The 7,651-nt window shown below is 33.8% G+C and overlaps 1 long non-coding RNA gene across 1 annotated transcript in view; it reads right to left on the reverse strand.

Annotated features, from left to right (window-relative positions):
- LOC121313352 overlaps positions 1–6,896 on the reverse strand; it is a 123,871-nt gene extending 116,975 nt beyond the window's left edge. The window contains exons 1-2 of the long non-coding RNA XR_005949974.1: positions 6,614–6,896; positions 4,243–4,553 (exon numbers count right to left, since the gene is read on the reverse strand). This is a non-coding gene — a long non-coding RNA (uncharacterized LOC121313352). The remainder of the gene's footprint in view (positions 1–4,242; positions 4,554–6,613) is intronic.
- Between the last annotated feature and the right edge of the window lie 755 nt (positions 6,897–7,651).

Consider the following 7,651-nt stretch of genomic DNA (forward strand, 5'->3'; position numbering starts at 1 on the left):
AAACACGAGTGTTGTGATTGTTTAAGTAATAACGGGATTGGCTTTAACGACACTGTCTTTGTAGCAGCCTGCCTGCTGTGTTTAGTGGCGGGAACGAGCAGCGTGTGTGTGCTTACCAGCTGCGAGCTCCTAATCAGCACGTAGGCGCGGTGCAGCAGAGCGCCAGGAATAAAAGGGTCCCCATTACACAGATCAAGGCTGCTGTAAAACTGTGGGGGTCACAGCGCTGCTGTTTCCGAAGCATCGGTCCGTCTGTGCTGCTGAACGACTGGGTTCAGGAAACAAAGTGACCATCTTTAACAGTGATAGTGTGTATATTCCAAGGTCAGAAGGAGGTCAGGGTTTTGTTCTGGTTGAAGGAAGTTGTAATTGTTATATCCAAGGTTTGACTTGGGTTAACTGCCCGAGGGACAGGGAGTTAGTTTCAGATAGTAGATCCCAGCCAGTATAGCAGACCGGTGTGGAAGCAGGACCTCCACTTGTTGGTGGTGTAGTGCGAGCCATCTTCAAGGCACATTTGCTTTCATAGTTTTGGTACAGTGTTTATTTTGCCTTTTGTATACCGGGCTGTATGTCCTACGTGAGCGGCCATTGCTGGTAGCGTCACGTGGGGTTTCTGTATGTTCGTATGTACTATATGTAACTAAACCTGCGGGGCGTGTCAATCTCAACCTTTCAGTCTTGGTCTCCTGTCAATCACACATCCACATCATCGCCTCATCAATCATTCACTCACTGATGTTGGGAGCAAGTCCCCTGTTGCGACCTGTTATTTTTACAAAACTAAAACTAAGTTACGTATTTCAAGTCAATGTGTTTTGTATTTCATTTTGTAACATTAACATTTTTTTAGGAGTGAAATGTTTTGATAATAAAACCCACTATTTCTTATCAAATCATACACAGAGGCGTCTAGAGTCGACAATGGTGTAATAAAGAGAATGTGGAATGAGCATGTAGGACTGTGAGCTCAGTCCTCCTCCAACACTGTATACAAACATTCTACGACAGCTGTTTAAAATCAAATACATGCACAAAAGTCAAAGTAGGTCTATGTTTAATACATACTCAAGCTGCTTGTCAATATTAAGCCAAAGCAGTTGTGTTTAACAGAGCTGCTTAATGCTGATCTGAAGAACTGTAAAATGTCACAGAAACACATAATTTGCTTTTTCTGAGCATATTGATTATGATTAAGTAACTTATTTAATTGTGAAAAAGAGGCTTCATCCTCCCTTTAACTTTCTAAAATGTCATAATGTAAATCAGTGTTTTGAGTGGCATCTTTATGCTAAAAAGCAAAGGGTGGAAAGAAAATGTTTGAAATGCACTTTGCCATTGATGCTGAGAAGAGGAGGTCTGACCATTATCAGTCAAAACAGAGGGATGCAGTTGGATGCGTAAACAACAGAAAGCTTGCATGGTAGAGATGACAGTTAATCCAGATAAAACCATCAATCAGGAAGAACATAATCTCTAAACAGCCAGACAATAATAGATTTAACTTGATAAACCTACAGCTTGCTGTGATTACTTGTGTTTGAAGACTGAAGTCACTCATATTTATTATCAATGTAAATTCCTAGACAAACATGGTACTACTGTACACCCATTAGAACAGTGAATAGTTCCATAACAATACAAATAATATATTAGATCAGCACATCAGTTTAACATATCTGGTAAACTCCAGTCAAATAGCAAAAAAAGAAATTCTGCATGAGAATTCAAATAATTACAAAAAAAGAGATCAACAGGAACCTGTCATAAATGAATAACTTCACAAGGATCAATTTCTACCCATGGGTGGTCAAGTTTTGTTATCTTGCAGCTACAGGCACTAGCAAGTCCAACTATGCTTGATATTTCTATAAAGTCTGCCCACTGGCAACAACAATTGGAAAGGTAGGTTGTCATACCAGTCGTTAATGCTGACCAAAACATTATAAACACTGCGATGAAAATGCCAGGAAAGAAACACTTGCTGTGTTTTCAGTCCTAACCACATGGTTGCGAACCATCTCTGAAGCGTAAGTCTGTGGTCACTACTAGACTCCAGCAGATGGTTGTGAAGCATGTTCAAAGTCAAACATGACAGTACGCTTGCATTTGAAATCCTTTTGTTCAGTATGGTTCACTAAGTGTTCTTGCAATATGCAATGCCCAGATACTGATTGCAACTGGTACAGTTGTTCATAAGTTCAGGGAGACCATCTGAGTTGGGGTTTGGTCAAAACTTAAAAATTGAACTTCCATTAAAGGAAATAAGGAACATGTTTTACCTAGCAGAAAATAAATACATTCAATGAGGTTGATGGGTCTAAAAACGTACAATATAATACAAAAAAACTGAGGACATGCTGAGCAGTGCACTGGGCCTTGTGCAAAAGGGGCATATAAGGACATTTATTGTTTTATTGTTTCTCCCACGCACTCCCTCTCTCTCTTTTATTAAAAAATAAAATAAGTGTGACTCCAAGACTTTAATTAGGCCATTTAAAATACAAATTACAATATTTATTCAAAAAATTACAAAAATCTGGTTGGTTAACTAAAACTTGTATTTCTAGTTGGTCCACAAGCCATAACTAGAATGGTCTACAAATACCTTTTAGCCCATCATCTTTTTTTATTTTTTGTTGCAAATCAGTAATACTACAATATGCCACCATGTTATACTACTTTTTTTCCCAATATATTTTATAACAGGAACAAGTTAAAATTACACATGTGGCTAGCACTTAAATTACAGTGAATACATTTTGTTTTTATTATGTTGTATATTGTCTGGGCGAGGGGAAGAACAGTGTTATACTCTTTAGTCTATAGCAGGGTGTCCAATCACAGTCCTGGAGAACAATTCCACTTCACATCTAACAGTTGAAATTATATAATTAACTACTTATGGGGTTGGCTGCAGGTTTAATTGGTTCAATTAAAACATTTACAATAGGGTTAAGACAAAGACCACCAGTGGAAGGGCCAAGCATAGCATAGCATAGCAGCTATACCCACTATTGTACTTGGGCTTGACTTTTGCCTCCAACCAGTAAGAATTTCTCATATGAAAAAAGAATTAAACATTTTGAAATAAAAGTAGGATAAAGTCTATAAAATATAACTTAAGGTTTTAAGATTTTGGATAAAGTACAGTGCTTTTTGCAAACCTACAATTTCCAGAAAAAAAAAAAAAAAAAAATGCAATTTGTTTTTGAAATAGTGTCCACAAAAAAAAAAAAAAAAAAATCCATGCCTTATAGAATGACAAAATATTATTATGAATTAAAAATAAATAAATAAATAAATACTCACAAGGGTATGTTCAGACTATAGAATTTAAAAAAAAAAAAAAAGTGATTATTAATTTGTAATGCCCACTTTCCATGGCATCACTGCAGACTATTCAAGAAAATCGACCCTGCTCCAGTATTGCTGGAAATCGTAATTCATAGAGCAAGTGCTCTTAAGGTATGAGGATGTTAGAAGCACCTGATGAACTTACTTAACTTGAAAACAGTCTGTCTCTGTTGCCCGGTACAATGGTTGGTATCCGTTAACAACACATGCCAATGTCTTTTCACCTACATTTCATTATAGCGACCCCCACTTTAAAAAGACAAAATGCCCTGACGCTGTCCAGCTTCAACACTGCTGAAAAAAATGTTTGTTTTATTTAGTCCATTTTGGCAAAGAAAAAAAAAACACACTACTCGTATAAACTGCTACATGTATTAGCAAAAGCATTGTTGAGATACCTTGATATATCAAGACGGAGTAGTGATGCCGTTCTTATTTTTTTCTTCTATTCCTGATTAAATGCAGCAAGAAACAAGTACAAAATCGATTTTGAATCTTGTTTCGTCTTTGTCAAGACAAAAAATGAAAAAAAATATGACTATATATATATATATATATATATATATATATATATATATATATATATATATATATATATATATATATATTACACCTTTCATTCACGAAGACCTCACATGGGACGAATAACAATTGTCTTGTTTATATGAGGCATATGGAACATGCAAATGCACGATGACCTCTTATGAGGATGCCATGTGTTTCTCCATATAAAGCAATGGGAAAAAACAACATTTTGTTTAGCTATTTTCAATTTTCCATACATGAAAAGGTTCAAATAATAATAATAAACAAAACTTTTACCGCAACAATGCAGTAGTCACGTGGTTAGTTTAAGTTGGCATAAAGTTATTAAATAATACATACCTGATACTGAACCGAAGGTTCCACCAAAATAAGTATTCCAAACAAGGTATATTTTAATCCCAATTTCGGAATGAATGAAAAGGTTTTGAAGTGTAGAGTTGTAATTCCAAGAGAGTGTATAATTCCCCATGGTTAGCATTCTAGTGCTGGAATTATTAAAATGAGCAATGGACGATACTTGTACACAATTCCACATACAGTTTGGATGTCTTGCTGAGAATAAGTTGATTTCTGTAAATCCGATAATAAACATGCCTAGTTGATCATCAAAAGATCTGTTTTGTTTTCTTCCACAATATGTTCACAAAAACCTGCGCAAAGACAAAAAAAAGCCAATGTAGAAAATTGTGAATGTTCACCTATTGTTTCACGTCGACAGAAAAAAAAAAAAAAAAAAAACATTTACACTATTTTACTTTGCTTTAAAACTGGAATCTACAACTACAAACAATAACGTTTCAAATACGAAGTATAATATAATAATAATAATAATAATAATAATAATAATAATAATAATAATAATAATAATCCTTAACCAAAATGCTCCTAACTATAGTTGTTGGTGAAGTGTATTAGAGCTGTTGTTCTATAACTTCAATTACTATTTTGTATGGAAAATAAGTCCTTACAGATATTCAATCTGTGTCTTATAACCTGTTAAGTACACTGACAACTATGTATTATGTTTCGGTACCACATCAGAGGATCAAGTGTGTTATCTTTAGTCTTCACTTGATTAATTGTGAGTTCAAATGGTCAAATCAAACTTATTATCTAATTCTGAAAATAATAGTGTTAAAACCATTTGTGTGTTTAAATGTCAAAATGTGTCAAATAAGAAAAGGGTGCTGAAAATGTAATTGCCTTTTTTGTGCTTATTGAACAGATCAGACAACAAGTTGAAACAAAGCGTCGCTCCTGAGCAATAGTCTTTTGAAAGGTGAGGCATTGCCTTCTGCCCAAAAGTTTGGAAATGGCGCGATTTATTTGAAAATAGGAATGGTATCGTCCACCAGCTATATTAACTCTCTGGTTCCTTGATAACAGATGACAGCTGTGTGGTGATAAAAACATATTAGGTCTGACAGTATGTTACGTTTGCAAAACATGATGAAAACGGACAGATCATTTGTTTTAAAAAAAAAATCACATTTGCTTTAGAGTTTTCTTGTATATGCTACCATTTCTAAACACCTTTATATTCTTATTAGATGTTGTGGTTGGACTCGCGCTGACTGACATTAACAATACTTCATTAAAATTAACTTGAAATGATGCGGTATTAAAATATAAAATCTACAAAAGTTGAAATAAAAAAAAAAAAAAAAAAAACGTGTCATTTAAACATACTTCTTACTGTTCCTATAAAAGCATTAACGTAATTTATTAACATTCAAAGAAGTCCGGTTTAAAATCACACACATCCCCCTCAAAGACAAAGGGCAGTCGCCAGAGCTTCTCTTTGTTGTCTGTGGTGGAATTGTCATTTGAGAATTCACAAGCATCCTTTCAAATAATTTTTTTTATCAACTTTTACATAAACGATTAGATTTTTGAATATCCCAGAATTTCACTTTCTTTATTTATTTCGTCAACGTCTTAAAATAATGCTTAGAATATGAATTTCTTTCATTTTCGCTGGTCGAACCTTTGTTTAGAACTCACTTCAGAACAAAAAACAAACAGAATGCATCATTTGTCGAAACGTTTTTCGATATCATTCGTGTGAAAGTTTACAGTTTACAGTTTTTAAACAAAAATAGTGTCCAGGTTTCGTTTTTATGGATATTCTTTGCATTTCTGAACGAGAACAAAGACCCGATGTTAGCTTTCTAAATTCAATAACGAGATCAGCACCGCCTATTCGCTCCATACCTGTTGCTCATACATTTACTCTAAATTTACCACCAGGCGATCTCGTGTTATTCTTCATTTAAGCTGACACCATTTATAAAGTCAATATTCGTATCAATAACATTTTTTTTTTTACTAAATAACTTTGGCAGAAAAAAAAGAAAGAGAAAGGAAGGCAATACCCATCTTAATAAACAATATCTTTCTTCGCAGCGGTCTAACCATATTGTTTTTCAAGGAAAATAAAATACACGTTTGTAGTTCATATCATATCAGTATATATATATATATATATATATATATATATATGATATATATAGATATATATATATAATATATATATATATATATCAGACTGTGTTTTTGTAAAGTGGCGTATCTTTTGTCAGAGCAATTAGTCAAAGCGTCGTCATGCGCAATTTTGATCAAGTTTTATATCCAATGAACTCTTGACGTTTTGTCTGTTTGTATATGCATGTATAGTTAAAAAAAAAAGTCAGATACAAAGTGCACTTACCAGAAAATGTACTACTTCGATCCTTTTGCCATGGTCTCTAAAGTATTTAAGAGTACTAGTAGGAGTAAATGATAATTGGTATGATCCTTCCCTGAACTCCCTTTCAAAGCTCAGCGTACAGAACAAAGGAACTCTCCTCTCAGCTTTGTGCTTAACTTTGCAAGCTGGCGCACCAACTCTCTGCAAGTACAACTTTTCTGTAAACAAGTCTACACGCTAATGATCAACTCCAGATAGCACAATAACTGCAATATATGATCAGACCCCTACATTTCAAGCAAGCCTGTAAATCTGTTCTGGTTTAAAAAAAAAAAAAAAAAAAAGAAAAGAAAAAAAAAAGTTAGACAGGAATATTTTGGCTGTGTTGTTGGATCCTTTGTCTGCACGTGTGAAGGGGCTCTGACCGCGCCTTGTTCATTTCAGCCGGAGTCCCGCCCTCTAAATACTACTAAACAACAACAAAAGAATGAAACTAATATGATCATATTAGGCAGATAGTTATAATTCCTAAAAGTCAATGATGTAAATACTTTATGTTCATATTGATATGGTATTTTAAGTTTTTAACTGTATGTTTTATAACACAATGGTCAGTTAAACTGCCAGAACGGTAAAGGTTTGGTACTCTAACAGAAACAAGATGGTTTCTACGTCTTCAAATTATTTAAACTGATATCTATTAGATATATATATATATAGTATATATATATATAATATATATATATACTATATATATAGGATATATAATATATATATATATATATTACACTAAAAGGCATCGTCCATTTTCATTTTGAGCAATAAACCAGAGTAATAAGTCTGAGTAACGTTACCCAAATGTCGATGTAAAAAACAGTCTTCTATTACTGGTTCAGATATCTTATTAAAACCCCACGGAATATTAGCAATAGCATACTTTCTTTAGAGGTTACTCATAATTTTGCAGTCTGCATGAACACAAATATATCTCCACGCAAACTTGATTACTGCTGGCGTATTTAAGCAAAAACGATCATGAATAATGTTTTTACAGAAATA

Source organism: Polyodon spathula, chromosome 3, assembly GCF_017654505.1.
Source record: "Polyodon spathula isolate WHYD16114869_AA chromosome 3, ASM1765450v1, whole genome shotgun sequence".
In the NCBI taxonomy this organism is placed as follows: Eukaryota; Metazoa; Chordata; class Actinopteri; order Acipenseriformes; family Polyodontidae; genus Polyodon; species Polyodon spathula.